Source organism: Cydia fagiglandana, chromosome 26 (genome assembly GCF_963556715.1).
Source record: "Cydia fagiglandana chromosome 26, ilCydFagi1.1, whole genome shotgun sequence".
NCBI lineage: Eukaryota > Metazoa > Arthropoda > Insecta > Lepidoptera > Tortricidae > Cydia > Cydia fagiglandana.
In genome coordinates this window covers 10,247,656-10,262,360 of record NC_085957.1, presented here as the reverse complement: position 1 = coordinate 10,262,360, position 14,705 = coordinate 10,247,656, and positions in this window count along the sequence as shown.

Sequence of the window (14,705 nt, the reverse complement as noted above, 5' to 3'; positions counted from 1 at the left end):
TCTCATCGCGCTCTATCCAGAGCAGAAAATCTATCTAGCTCCGAACAAGGAATAGTTCGATATTAAACCATCATCACCGTAAAGACTTCTTCAAAAATCGCGTGACTTTTGACTGTCTGAGGCCCAAGGCCACCTTAGGCAAACTCCATCAAGCGGAAGGCACCGGGAGATCGAGGCCGATGGAGACAAAACCCCAAATCATAATCCTCAGTAATGAGGGACCGACAAAGATCTGACTCTTACTTCTAAAGGATCAAAGAAGTCAGGAGGAAAGAATTATTTTTGGCCTTAAAGCCTGACTTTCCTGAACAAACGGATAGTACAGGAAAAAATATAAGTACTTAACAGTCTAAATCAGGATCATAGTCTGAACAAATTAAAGATCAGACGGGAAAAATATCTGAAATCCAATAATGGGTGATGTCCAAAGACTATACTATAATATTCGCAATACCCGGCCACGTTACGCGCAAGGAATACGACGCCATGGGGAGGCTTGTTCAGGGCATAGTGGATGGTACCCACCACCGAGATTTCGCCCCACGATGCGTTGGACCGACTGAGTAAAGATTCTGAACAGGTCACCCTTAAATCTTTGCGTGCGAAAAGCACTAAGGAAAATAATAAGAAAGGAGTTTTTTTATGTGATAGTAGTGGGATAACTTGGACTCCTTTGAGAGACTGGCCAGATGTAGCTCAAAACCGGGACGAGTGGAAGAGGGGGGAGGCCTTTGCCCAGCAGTGGGACACAACAGGCTCATAATAATAATAATAGTCAGCAATCGAGCCGACGTGCCGCCTGAAGGAAAGCGGTCATCGCCACCCATGGACATAAGCGAAAGAGCCACTTAAGCGTTGCCGACTTAAGAACCCTATTTTTAAGGTACAACACTGGGGTAAAATACCCGCTTCTTGAAAAACCCCATGTTGTAGTGTGAAGGAAATACCCCAGGAGGTATCTCATTCCACATACTTCACTAAGAAGAATATTTGGAAAGGACAGGATAACGGAAATGCATGCCCGGCTAGGACATGTCTGGACATGTTAGACATGTCCAGGGAAAACACGAACGAAATGACACGATGCCTGCCGCTGGCAAGGCTGATAGTAGCCCCTAGTATCAAGATGAACTAGTACAAGGGTTTTCAAGCTATAGCCCGCAGACCAGATGCAACCTGCAACTTAGACCACGGAAAAGAATCTAGGAAACCAAAGGCTTAGATTTCTATCCAAAAAAGGGGTTATCAAAATCAGACGATTTAATACTCCGATCGAGACGCCGTCCTGGAGCATAAATAGCGTTTAGATTTGTGTGCGTGTTAGTTTATAAGGTATTTGTAATACGAGCCTAGTTCCCTGCATCAAAAATAAATAAACGCCATAGTTCCCGGATGGGATAAAGGCCAGACCCGACTTAGGCCGTGAGTCTTGGGGCAAAGAGTGAACCACTAGTAATGGAAAAATATTTTGAATACATGTATTTCTAACCATGTATGGACCTTTAGTCTGAAATAAATGATTTTTATTTATTTATTACGCCTAGCGGACGGTAATTCGCCAGTAACTGGCCACCCCATACCAAAAATGAATTCTATTCACCTATAAACAGAATTCATTTTAGTATAAGATTTCAATATACTAAAATGAATTCTATTTATAGGTGAATGGAATACATTTTTAGTATAGGGCGGCCAGTTACATAATGATTTCCATATTTCGTCGGGTGACAAGCAAAAGTCCCTAACTAACACCATTGAAATTATTGGACAATAAACCGCGTTACAAGTGTAATAAAGTGCATTGTTACTTTAATTTTTTGATAGTACTTAGTGACTTTTGCTTGTCACCCGACGATTTGTTCCTCTGATCGAAGATATAATTACAGATGTAGTGCATAATTATTTTCCATCGTATTTTCACGGAAACGTACGAACGTGTCATGCTATTTCAGTCAGTTTCGGTACAAAACTGAGGTTGACTGACGTAGCATGACAAATACGAACGTTTCCGAGAAAATACGATGGAAAACAATTATGCACCTACATCTGTACGCCTATCCAGAAGATGCACTATCATTTTGACAAGTTACATAAATGGACTTGACACTTAATTATGTGAAGGTAAGGAACCCTTCATTGCGCGTGGTTCGACACGCACTCGGCAGGTTACCATTGAACTAATATTATTACAATAGTTCTTTTTTTTAGCATTAGAAATAAGGTAAACAATGTTGATGTGTCTTTTAATTGAAAAACACATTTTAAAAATAAATTACGGCAAATATGTAACAAATATGAATCTAATACGATCATTTTTATTCCTACTGCTTTCATAAGTAATAGTTACTGATTTTTAAAAAGCATTTTTCAATTAAAAGACATATCAAGATCGCTTACCTTCTTTCAAGTTCTTTCTAATGCTAAAAAGCCCCTAAAAATTTAATTAGTATGGAACCAGCACAGAGAATCAGTATTTTACGCCATAAGTTGTTGTTTTGACAACAAACCATAGAAGCGGGGCGTGAGTTTCGTGACCTAAACGCGTAAGCGCCATGAATTTTATATGAACTGCATTACTGAGTGGAGACCATTTCAGCCTCACATCTTTATCTTTAAGATGTCTCTTTGTGGTGTGCTACTCTACAGCGGCGCCACCATAATGAATACCAATGAATTATATTGTGAAATGATGTACCTAAAAGGTACATAATGTACATATAATGTTTATGGCCGTACCTGTGCTAGGAAACGAAATAATCGGCATTGAAAGTGGCGCCGCTGGGGAGCATACTCCCCAGCGGCGCCACACAGTACTCATAGATAGAAATGATATTAGCTATTTTTTTCTTATGTAAATTGATGTACTAATGCTGTTTATTACGTACCTATTGAAAAAAAGAATTATTTTGCATTGATTAGTGATTTTATTTACATTTTAATTCCGCATTCCGCCTAAACGGTACGAGTTGTAAGAGAGGCGCGCGGGTGAGCGAGATGGAGATAGAAATTCATCCCGCGGGACCGCGCTCCCGCGGCCCGCTCCTGTTTTCAGTAATAAATACTTTTGTTTTTGCTTTCGTTATGTTTCTGTGTCTGTACTTCTATATCAAAAGGAAAATTAAATATATTAAGTACGTTGTATTTTTTATGTTTAAAAGTATATAATTAATAGTAAGTTGTTTGACTTATTTGTTTTACAAGGGGGCAAAGTTATTGTTTAACCGCTCGTGCTAATATCGATACCCGAGATAGCGTAAGATCCCAAAATTGAACTACGAGCGTAGCGAGTGGTTCGGAAAATGGAATCTTGAGCGTTGCGAGGGTTTCAAAGCACGAGGGTTAAACAAAATTTGCCCCGAGTGGAAACACAAAATTTTTCACCACACCAACCCTTACCCGTAGCAAATATTAAATGTAAAATATTAAACGAAATCAAATCCAAATGAATGTTATTAGATATTTGTCATCTAAAATCATTATTTAAGAGTTAATTCTTCCAGAAAACATAAGAAAACAACTCAAAATGTACAGTTGATTACTTTGCCTCACATGTGAATAAAATGCAACTTTGCTATCAGTGTTTGAAGTGCAAAGTACTTAAGCCTTTCCGAGCTGGTGTGGTGAATTTTACATTTTCTGTATGCTAGTTTCAGATGAGAATTCTATGTTGTTTCATTGTGATTTTCAGTAGTCTGGTTTTAATTTTTGAACTTATTTATAATATTTTTGTGTTGGCTTTCGTTATGTTTTAGTGTCTGTAATATAGAGGTACAATAATATAGAGATGAAACGGGGGAGGCGCCAAATGACTGAACGAGATACACTTATAGAACTTTCAGTAGGAGTAGCAGAGAAAGCGGTACTATTGCTTGTCCTTGTCACAGTCTCACTTTTTGTTTGTTCCCCACCATAAATTCGCCAGTATGAGTTATGGTGGGCAACAAATAACCCGACCGAATTACGTAGATTGTTTTTGGTATATTGTCAGGAATGTTAAAACGTGTTTTTAATATTGTCGCATTGCGTATGTTTTGTCCCTCACGGAGGAACGCGCACACCACTTCTATAGGATGCTACCTTCTATGGTCTGTAAAAAGAAAAATAGTTATTTGTTTTACTAGGGGGCAAAGTTGTTGTTTAACCTCGCGTGCTAATATTGGTACCCGAGCAAGCGAATGATTCCAAAAAAATAAAAACAAAATCAAACCAAATCAAATTCAAATTAATCTTATTAAATACTAGACGGGCCCGCAGCTCCGCTCGCGTAAATGAAATAAGGAGTGTGTCAACCCTGCCAGGGTTCATAACGGTGATAGGGATTTCTTATTTGTAGCCGTTATTTGGATAACTTAATACGCAAAATATCTGAAATAAAATTATGTGATTTGATAAAAGGCAAAATTATACTTTTTCATCGACGTAGTTATTTATTTAAAACTCATTTCAACATAAAATTATTATTTATTTTTATAAGCCTAATTGCAAAAACGTTCATTAGATTAATTTCCGCTTTAAGACGAATATGGACGACCACCGCCCTTAAATCGCCTTTTGGTACAAACGTACGTAATCCCCATTTCCCTTTCTGAATACTAACATTACTTACTACGGTTATGTGAATCCTGGCCTCCGAGAAAAGATCACACCATGTTTCTCGGTCTTGCGATAGCTCTCGCCAGTCCCCATGGCTGAGGATAAGCAGATCTCGAGCAACTACATACGTCGTTCCAGCGTCATACCTATGACGTCCAATTGGGCGTCTCCCATTTCGTTGTCCCAAGTACGCTCTCGTCACGGCACGATCCTCTCCCATTCTCTCTAAGTGTCCGAGCCAATGTAAGCTTAGCCACTTTGTCTCTCAGTATTCCGCCAGTATATCGGAACACATCCTTATTTATATAGCAACAGATTTATATTACGATATTTGGCCGACTGCTGACTGTACATTTGCTTATTTTCACCAGGTCGTTTCGCTCAAAAATATCTAAACATGCACTTAAATTTTATCTACGTACATTATAACTTGCTATCAACTTTGTATTTTTGGCCCATCTCGGCAGCCCGGTCTCCGGACGAATTTGTTTGCCGAGGCTGTGAAAGTAAATCTGAATAATATAACTCAAAAAGAAATTTAAAACAACAAAATACAAATTACTATTGATATTGATATGTCATCATCAGTCATTTTATGGCATGTCCATGTCCATTAGCTTAAATAATCTGTTTAAGCATCAGATTGTGTCAACACTAAGAATCTTTATTTTCCTCATAGTTGATGTGAAAAGCAGTATGGGTCACACGATATCAAAATTATTTCGTCTTGGGCGTTAACACTTGAATCCCTCATCACGCTCAGGATTCTACTTTAGAAGGTTTGTGTGATGAGCACAAGATCACAGATATTTTTTTCTGAGACATGTATGTTTTCTGAACTTTTTCAAATTTGCCCCCTTGTAAAACAAATAACTTACTATTACTGATTTAAACTTTCTCGATTATTAAACATTTAAATCAAAAATGGCCGAGTTATTCAAGAAAAACCGTTTTTCGAATAAACGCAGGAGCCTGATTCAGTCTACTTTTTGAATGTACACTCCCAGTGACCCTCCCGAGGGACCTATGAAAAAAAAATCCAAGAACTAATTATTCACGGGTCAAAATCTATAATGACTGTACTAATTATCAAACTGCACAACGGGACTTAATCGCGTATTTAAGTTTTAAGATTTACCTCCGACGTTTCGAGGACGGCGTTGTCTCCGTGGTCTCGGAGAAGACTGGCTCAAGTTGACATCAACATCTTCTAGCCGCGAACTTAAATACGCGATTAAGTCCCGTTGTGCAGTTTGATAACTTACTATTAATTATATACTTTTAATCATAAAAAATACAAAGTACTTAATATATTTAATTTTCCTTTTGATACAGAAGTACAGACACAGAAACATAACGAAAGCAAAAACAAAAGTATTTATTACTGAAAACAGGAGCGGGCCGCGGGAGCGCGGTCCCGCGGGATGAATTTCTATCTCCATCTCGCTCACCCGCGCGCCTCTCTTACAACTCGTACCGTTTAGGCGGAATGCGGAATTAAAATGTAAATAAAATCACTAATCAATGCAAAATAATTCTTTTTTTCAATAGGTACGTAATAAACAGCATTAGTACATCAATTTACATAAGAAAAAAATAGCTAATATCATTTCTATCTATGAGTACTGTGTGGCGCCGCTGGGGAGTATGCTCCCCAGCGGCGCCACTTTCAATGCCGATTATTTCGTTTCCTAGCACAGGTACGGCCATAAACATTATATGTACATGATGTACCTTTTAGGTACATCATTTCACCATATAATTCATTGGTATTCATTATGGTGGCGCCGCTGCAGAGTAGCACACTCTTTGTGTTTTGTATACTTCTTGTTTCACATTTTATGTTATTATTTCCTATTGTGCATTTTGTAATGGAATGATGTGTTGCCTGAATAAATATTTTTCTATTTCTATTTCTAATTTCACGGTTGCGATTACGACAATTTCATAGTTTGGTATGGATTCTCTATAGTAATTATACGTCAATGGTTTTTACATTTTATCTTATCGCTTATATACTATGCTTATATCTATTCGCTTATGTAGATCAACTTTTTTTTGGTGTTGTGTCGGTAATGTAACCATGGCAACGAACCACACTAAGGACCCCCCACATCTGGCGTCTTTCGAGCGTCGGCGTCTACAATTCTATGGCCGCTGCTCGACGCAACGTCGACGCAGCGTCGACGCAACTGCGCAGCGACGTCATTTTCCATAGCGCTGACCAGACGCCGACGCTCGAAAGACGCTAGATGTGGGGGGGCCCTAAAAAGTTTCACCCATTGGATCTTTTACTAAAATATAAATATTATTAATTATGCTTATCATGAGACAAAAAATGGTTACGAAGTAATAATAGGTAACATAGTTATAACTAATAATATGCTTATGTCAACTTACAAATACAAAATGTCAGAGTATGAGATAAATCAAATCTATATGTTACTAACATACAAAAAATGTTACTGAAAGTAGTCGAGCTAACTAAATAAATTGAAAAAAATGAGAAATACACACAAAAACTGTTTGATCTATTAGCCATGTTCATAAACTGTCAACTTATCACCTAGGCCAGCGGTTCTCAAACTTTTTTGGTGACGGAACCCTTTCGGCAAGCGAAATATTTGACGGAACCCCAAATTAAAAATTTTCGTTCATCACTGTGGACCAGATATACCTATAGAAGAGCTGGTTTTTTTTTCTTATTATTACAAGTATATTTTCGCGGAACCCCACACTTAGAGAATGGCTGATCTAGGCAAATAAAACTATGACATTTTAGTCGAGCCTTTTAAAGTAATAGTCTGTCAAGACATTGCTGTCAGTAGAAAAAAGCGGCAAATTTAAGAATGTAGGCGCGAAGGGATATCGTCCCAGGGAAAATTTTAATTTCGCCCCTTTTTCTACTGACAAAGTTGTTAGACCGGTTATAGCTAAGGGTGGTATTCCATCTGTCTAATATCTTGGTTTCATGTCATTACAACTCACTCTTTCGCATAAGCAAAAATATCTGGGAGTCCGAGCAAACATATAAAAACTCAAAAATGCGCGTTTTCCCAGAGGTAGGCCCTAGATCAACCTTTCGGCCCCGAAAAACCCCATATACGAAATTTCATCGAATTAGACCAGTTTCCGAGATGCCGAACAATAGGGTATTTGACTGCCAGTCAAATCAGTTTCTTTTTTCGAACTGTCAAAACGATTCTGTTACTATGGAAGGTAGGGGTTCTACACTCCATACTATGGAATTTATATCGTCGGGTGGCAAGCAAAACTCACTATAGTTAGTTTTTTTAGCATTAGAAAGAAATTGAAAGAAGGTAAGCGATCTTGGCATGTCTTTTAATTGAAAAACGCTTTTTAAAAATCAAATAACTATTACTTATGAAAGCAGGAGAATATAAATGATCGTATTAGATTGTTAATTGTTACGTAATTGCCGTAACTTATTTTTAAAATGAGTTTTTCAATAAAAAGACACATCAAGATTGTTTACCTTTTCTATTGCTAAAAAAAACGAAGTATAAATAACACCATTGAAATTATTGGACAATAAACCGTGTTACAAATTTAATAAAGTGCATTGTTACTTTAATTTTTTGATAGTACTTATAGTTCGTTTTTTTTAGCATTAGAAAGAACTCCACAGAAGCAAGCGTGCAGTTTTTATCAGGCTCTTTAATTGTTAATAATTATTGAATTATCTAATGTAGCATGGTCAATACATATAATGTACTTCAAATTATTACCGCTAAAAGTGCCGGATTTGGAACCACAAGCTTACTTCTGCGAAGTTCTTTCTAATGCTAAAAAAAACGGACTATAGTGACTTTTGCTTGTCACTCAACGATATGAAACACTAGCATGTGACGTCACAATCAAATTACCTACTCTTTATAGTTTTATACGGGTTTTGACTAGAACTCGTGTCTAAAAATAACTGATGTCCACGTTTCTCTATTAATTATTGGTGCTTTATTTCATGCGTGGAGTAAAATAATTTATTTTAAATACAGTAAAATACCCTATTCATGTAAATAAATATACAAGAATTGCTCGTAAGATGCGAGACAAAATACATATTGGCAGGCGTGACTCACTCCGCGATTCCGTCGCTTTGCTACAGGTAGCTAAAAGTGCATCCGTTCGGCCCCAATTTTGGGGTTAGCCATAAGCCGCGCGTGGCGCTGTCGCCACCTAGCGGCCATATCTGTGCTGATCGTAACAGACGCGTTTTGTTAGAGAGTGAATCATCTGTACCTAGTACTATTATTTATTCTGCGACATTGGACAGATGGAATAACACCGTTCGGGCTGATTTACGGCGCGCTAACTCGCATGCGATTTTAGTTACATTGCGGACTGTTCGTTACATCCTATTCAACCGATCGATCAAAAAACCGCAATATAATGAAACTCGCATCGTCTTATGGCCTTTGCACACCGGCTGCGTGTGCGTGACGTGTGCGTGCGCGTGCGACGTTGTAGTATACAGATACTTATGAGAGACGGCACACCGCTTGCGTGACGTGTACGTGTGCGGCTCCAACATTTTAGCGCACGCGCCCGTGCACGTTACGCACACGCAAGCCGGTGTGCACAGGGCTTAAATGAGGCCTCAGACGGACGGGCGGCTGGTGCTCGTGTATGTTTACTGCATGGCCTTGATGAGGTCCGGCGCGGTGACGCGGTACTCGCCGGGGTCGTCGCCGGCCTCGCGGGTGGCGCGCGTCACGTGGAGGACGCCGACGCCCTCGGGGCTCATCTGCATGTACTTCTTGGCGCGCTCCAACTGTTCCGCTGTCGGCGCCTCCGGGAAACCTGTAGAGAAATAGTAGTTCGTGTTACAAGGGATCAAAATGATATATTTCCGTCAAGGGCGTACATTGAATCCTGAATGAAGCGATGGATTCTACAATAGAACCCCGAACGTAGTGAGGGATTCTAAAGTAGAATCCTGAGCGTAATGAGGGATTTATGTGTTAACGCCCAAGACGAAATAATTTTGATACCGTGTGACACATACTGCTTTTCACATCAACTATGAGGAAAATAAAGAAATCTTAGTGTTGACACGACCTGATGCTTAAACAGATTATTTAAGCTAAAAAATAATGTACAAAAAAATGTAAAAATAGTGTGATTGAACAGAAAAGTGCTACTTTGATCCCTCCCAGCAGGGAGGAAAAGTGCCATTTTGATCCCTCCTAGCAGGGAAGAAAAAGCCCATTTCCGAATAGGTGGTGTAAAAAAATAAATTGTTGTCTGTAAAGTCGGTTTACGGACGATAATTTCGCGTCATAAGAAAACATCACCATTACATTACGTAACGTTACCATGGAGATCCGTCCACAACGTGACACTTTTTCGTGCATGCTACCGGTGTTTATCTATTTGTAAGACATTATCACGTCAAAAAACTAGATAAGAAAGACTGTTCAATGGGGTTGGCCGGTGGAAGTTTTTAGCAGATGGCGCCATCATATCTTGCCCTGTCATTCCATAGAATTATGTCAATTTCTTGTTGTTTTAATACCCTGGATGCCAGCCCTTTAAGCCAAATTTCATATAAAAAGGGGCAAGCTATGATGGCGCCATCTATGCAAACCTTTGACAGTTGCCAACCCCATTAATGTTGGTAGAGTGAGATCAAGAAAAGTCTGCAACGATTTTGATAGCATACGCAGAGCAAGTGTTATTGTATACGTCATCATTTCATAGAAGTTTGACGTTTAAAGTAACACTTGCACTGCGTGTGCTATCGAAATCATTGCAAACTTGACTTGGTCTAAATCTAGCAGAGGTGTTTAAGCTACTGATATGTGCCGTCGAAAACTTTCCGAAATGTTCACACTGAAAATTGCTAATAAAGCACTTACGAAATCATTTGTCTACCCTAAAGTCCAAGCGATCCACAAGGATAATACCTTCGAGCAACACCGGCTTCCGACACGTCGGAAGGGAGAGGCCCAAGCGATATCTCGCCGTACAAATCTTTCTGACATTTTTCGCGGGGGGAAAGGTGCACACAGTCGCATTACTCACACACTTACATACAAAATCCAATCTGTAATGACGACACAAATATATAGAAAATGACACACGTCAAAGACAAATCTTGCAAACCTCGATCTCTTTTTGTGTACGGACGAGTGACTAGTGTCACAACACGCACACTAACACATTTTCGTTGAAGTATGTCATTGTATTCTGAGAGATGAGAAGTCGGATTTGTCGCTCGACCTATCCGCAATTTATACTGAGCGAACAAAATCGATAAATCCAACAATTACTTGAGACTAAAATATAATAATTGTATTTAAATGTAATTTAACGTATGATATGTAAAAAAAATATTACATGTGAAATGTAACACTTTCTTTTTGTACATTTGATGTCCCCGACCTCTTTTTATAACAAAAAACCGAGCAAACAGGCATTTTTGTGCAGCAGTGTTCACGCGCGCGTCCTAACTCGGTCTAGTGAAAAATCCAAGTGCAACTAGTTTTATTACCCGCGCTAGATTAGATTGACGCGCTAATCTTGTACCTCGGCAGAGGGGAAATAGTGCGAATGCCGCCTCCCTTCCGTGTTGCTCGAAGGACAATACGCAAAATCCATCACCCAACCCCATTATTCTAGGAAAAATCTTAACAGCGCGATGTAGGATTTCCACCGGCCGGTACAACGCCACCTAACGTACAACGTACCTTTGATAACCAGGGTACAGACAGCGGCGGGGATGTCCCGCGCGAACTCCGGCATCATCTTGCGCAGCGCGGAGACGGGCACGGTCGGCATATGTCCGTGGTCGTAGAACGGGATCTGGTCTCATCATCATCCTGGCGTCAATCCCGGCTGTGCCGGGGCGCGGGGCGCGAGGACCCGGGGTCCGCCTTCCGACTCCTTCGTGACCACTTTGCCCGATCTTCGGCATCCCTGGTAGTGAGTCCGTTGGCACGCATGTCCTCCTTGACGACATCAAGCCATCGCTTCTTGGGCCGGCCTCTTCTTCCCGTACCGGGAGGAGGCGGCATGGCCAGGCATTTGTTACCCACGTAACTTGCCGGTCTGCGCGAGACGTGGCCATACCAACGAAGGCGACACTCTTGCAGTTTGTCTGCGATGTCACGGACGCCAAGACTACCCCGAATGTGGGCGTTTCGGACGCGATCCTTGCGTGAAACTCCGCACATCCACCGTAGCATCTTCATTTCCGTGACACGCAGTTCCTCCTTGTGCCGCTCTAGTAAAGGCCAAGTCTCGCTGCCGTACAGAAGGGCAGGTCTAATGATGGTCTTATAGACCTGTCCCTTCAACTTAATCGGCATTTTGGGGTCACAAATAACCCCAGTCATCTCCCGCCATTTGACCCAAGCAGCGGAAATTCGGGCTTTGACGTCGCTGTCGATGTCCCCGGTAGTGCTAAGTACAGATCCTAGGTACTTAACTTGATCCGTGCGCTCGACAATGTCCACGCCTATGCGGACGGGTAGAGGATCTGTACTATTGCAGGCCATGTACTCTGTCTTCGCCACATTTAGTTTAAGACCGCCGTTCTCCAGCGACCCCCTCCATCTGTTCACACGCTGGACAAGTCGGCCCTTATCAGAGTCTGTCAGCGCGATATCATCAGCATACATGAATAGCCACGGTGGCTGCTCATGGTAGTCTCGGATGCTGGCTGACAGGGCGTCTAATATCACGCTAAACAGAAACGGGCTGAGCACAGAGCCCTGATATACTCCAACAGTGACAGAGAAGGGGTTGGTGTCACCAACAGCGGTCCTGACTATTGAATCAGAATCGTGGTACATGTCCCGGATAGTGTCAATATAGGCCTCAGGTACAGCCTTGGACCGCAGCGCCCACCAGATCATCTCACGAGGGACACAGTCAAAGGCCTTTTCCATGTCCAGAAACAGGAAATGTAGAGGCGTGTTCTTTGCTCTGTATCCCTCCATGAGGGTCCTCAGGGCAAATACAGGGTCCATCGTTCCGCACCCTGGCCGAAACCCATATTGACACCCCGAGACTGTACACTCCTGTCGGAGCCGAGCATCGATTATGCGCTCAAAGAGCTTCATGGTGTGAGACATAACCTTTATACCGCGATACTTGCTACACTCCCGCACCGAGCCCTTACCTTTGAATACTGGAGTAATGATACTCAGCCTCCACTGGTTGGGTATCTTCCCGGTGAGGAGTATGCGGTTATAAATATCAGTGAGTATGCTCACACCCTGAGAGCTCATCGACTTCCACGCCTCTATAGCGATTCCGTCGGCTCCGACAGCTTTCCGATTCTTCATGCGGCGAAGAGCCGCCTCGACTTCCTCCGGCGTTATCGGTGGCACTAGTCCTTGATTCGGAGGGAGATCCGGAGGTTGCACCTCTTTGTGCTGGTTATTCAGCAGGTTGTGGAAGTAAGAGCGCCATCTCTCCTTTACCGCGCGATCCTCGCATAGCAGGTTACCGTGAGGGTCATTTACGCAGCGGCACTTGGAGATGTCCTGTGCCGCTTTGACCCTCGATCGTGCCAACTTATAAATGAACTTCTGCCCCTCAGACGTCTCCAACTTATCCTACAGAGGACGCAAGTGGTTATGTCTGGCTCTGGCTACAGCTTGTTTAGTGGCACGTTTGGCAGCCCTGTATGCCGCGTGGTCTTCAGGAGATCTGGACGCTTGCCACTTTTTAAAGAGGGCTTTTTTCTCCCTAGTCTCCCTCTGGACTGTGGCGTCCCACCACCAAGTCTCCTTGTCAAGCCTGCGACCCCCTTTAGACACCCCCAACACCGCCTTCGCCGCCCGTGTGATGGCTGCCTGAGTTCTATCCCAGATTTGCTGTACGGAATGGCCATCCGTCACAACACTGAGGTCGTTGACAGCGGCAGCAAACTCATGGGACTTGGTTCCTTCAAGCAGCCACCACCGGGTTTGGGGGCGGCACTGCTCCCGGTATGTGCCTCGGGGCTTGACGAGCAGGTCCATCACAAGGACTCGGTGTTGGGCAGTGAGACTCTCTCCCGGTATGACTTTACAGGTGGCTACTTTGCCGATATAGTCTCTCCGAGTGAGAAAGTAGTCGATCTGAGTGGCGCTCCTCCCGCTCCTGTAGGTGATCAGATGCTCGGATTTCTTTTTGAAAAACGTGTTCACGACGGCTAGATCAGCAGCCGTACACGTCCGGAGAATTTCTTCCCCTTCGGGGTTACGGCTCCCGAAACCAAAACCACCGTGGACACGCCCAAACTCCTCACACTTCTCACCCACATGACCGTTCAGGTCGCCACCCACAACAACACTCTGCGACAACGGGATGCTTTGCAGCAGTTCCCCGAAATGCTCCCAGAACATCGCCTTGTCCGCATCGCTACAACCGGCCTGTGGGGCGTAGGCACTTATCAAATTGGTCACGACCCCTTCGATAAGCACCTCCACAACCATAAGGCGGTCGCTTATACGCTTTACGTCCAAAACGCTATCCCTGAACTCCTCAGAGAGCACCACCCCCACTCCGTTGTCCCCACTCGGAGAGCCCGTGTACATCAGCTTGTATCCATTCCCGATGTTCCGGGACCTGTTGCCTTTCCATCGAGTCTCCTGCAGGAATGCCACTGCCACCCTCCGCCTGGCGAGTACGTCGGCTAGCTCGCGGGAACGCCCGGACAGCGTGCCAAGGTTCCACGTGGCAAAGCGGACCTTTCGGGCTAACGTCTTTGGCCGAGCCCGCCCTTGACCCGGTAGCCCTCGCCCACTTGTCGCAGGGGTAGGGCGATCCCCTGCGCGCCGTTATGCGGCGGCGCCCTATCCGTGGTGCGTTTTCTTCTTCGACTTTCCATTTTTGTTTGGTGTTTTGGCTTTTTACACGCGGCGACGACTACCATCTGACCCGCGCAACCCGGGCAGAGCCGGGAGAAGCCGTTTCGCCATAGCCTCGTCCGTTTGTCAGCAGGGGGACCGCGAGCAGGTGAGGTTGACTTGGGCCCAGCGGATGGTGGTAGGGCCCCGAAACCCCCCCCCCCTAATTCCTAATTGTTCTCGATGTCATAATACTTCTCAACAAATACCCCACGAAACCATTTAACTACTGCCACTCCCACTCGTAAG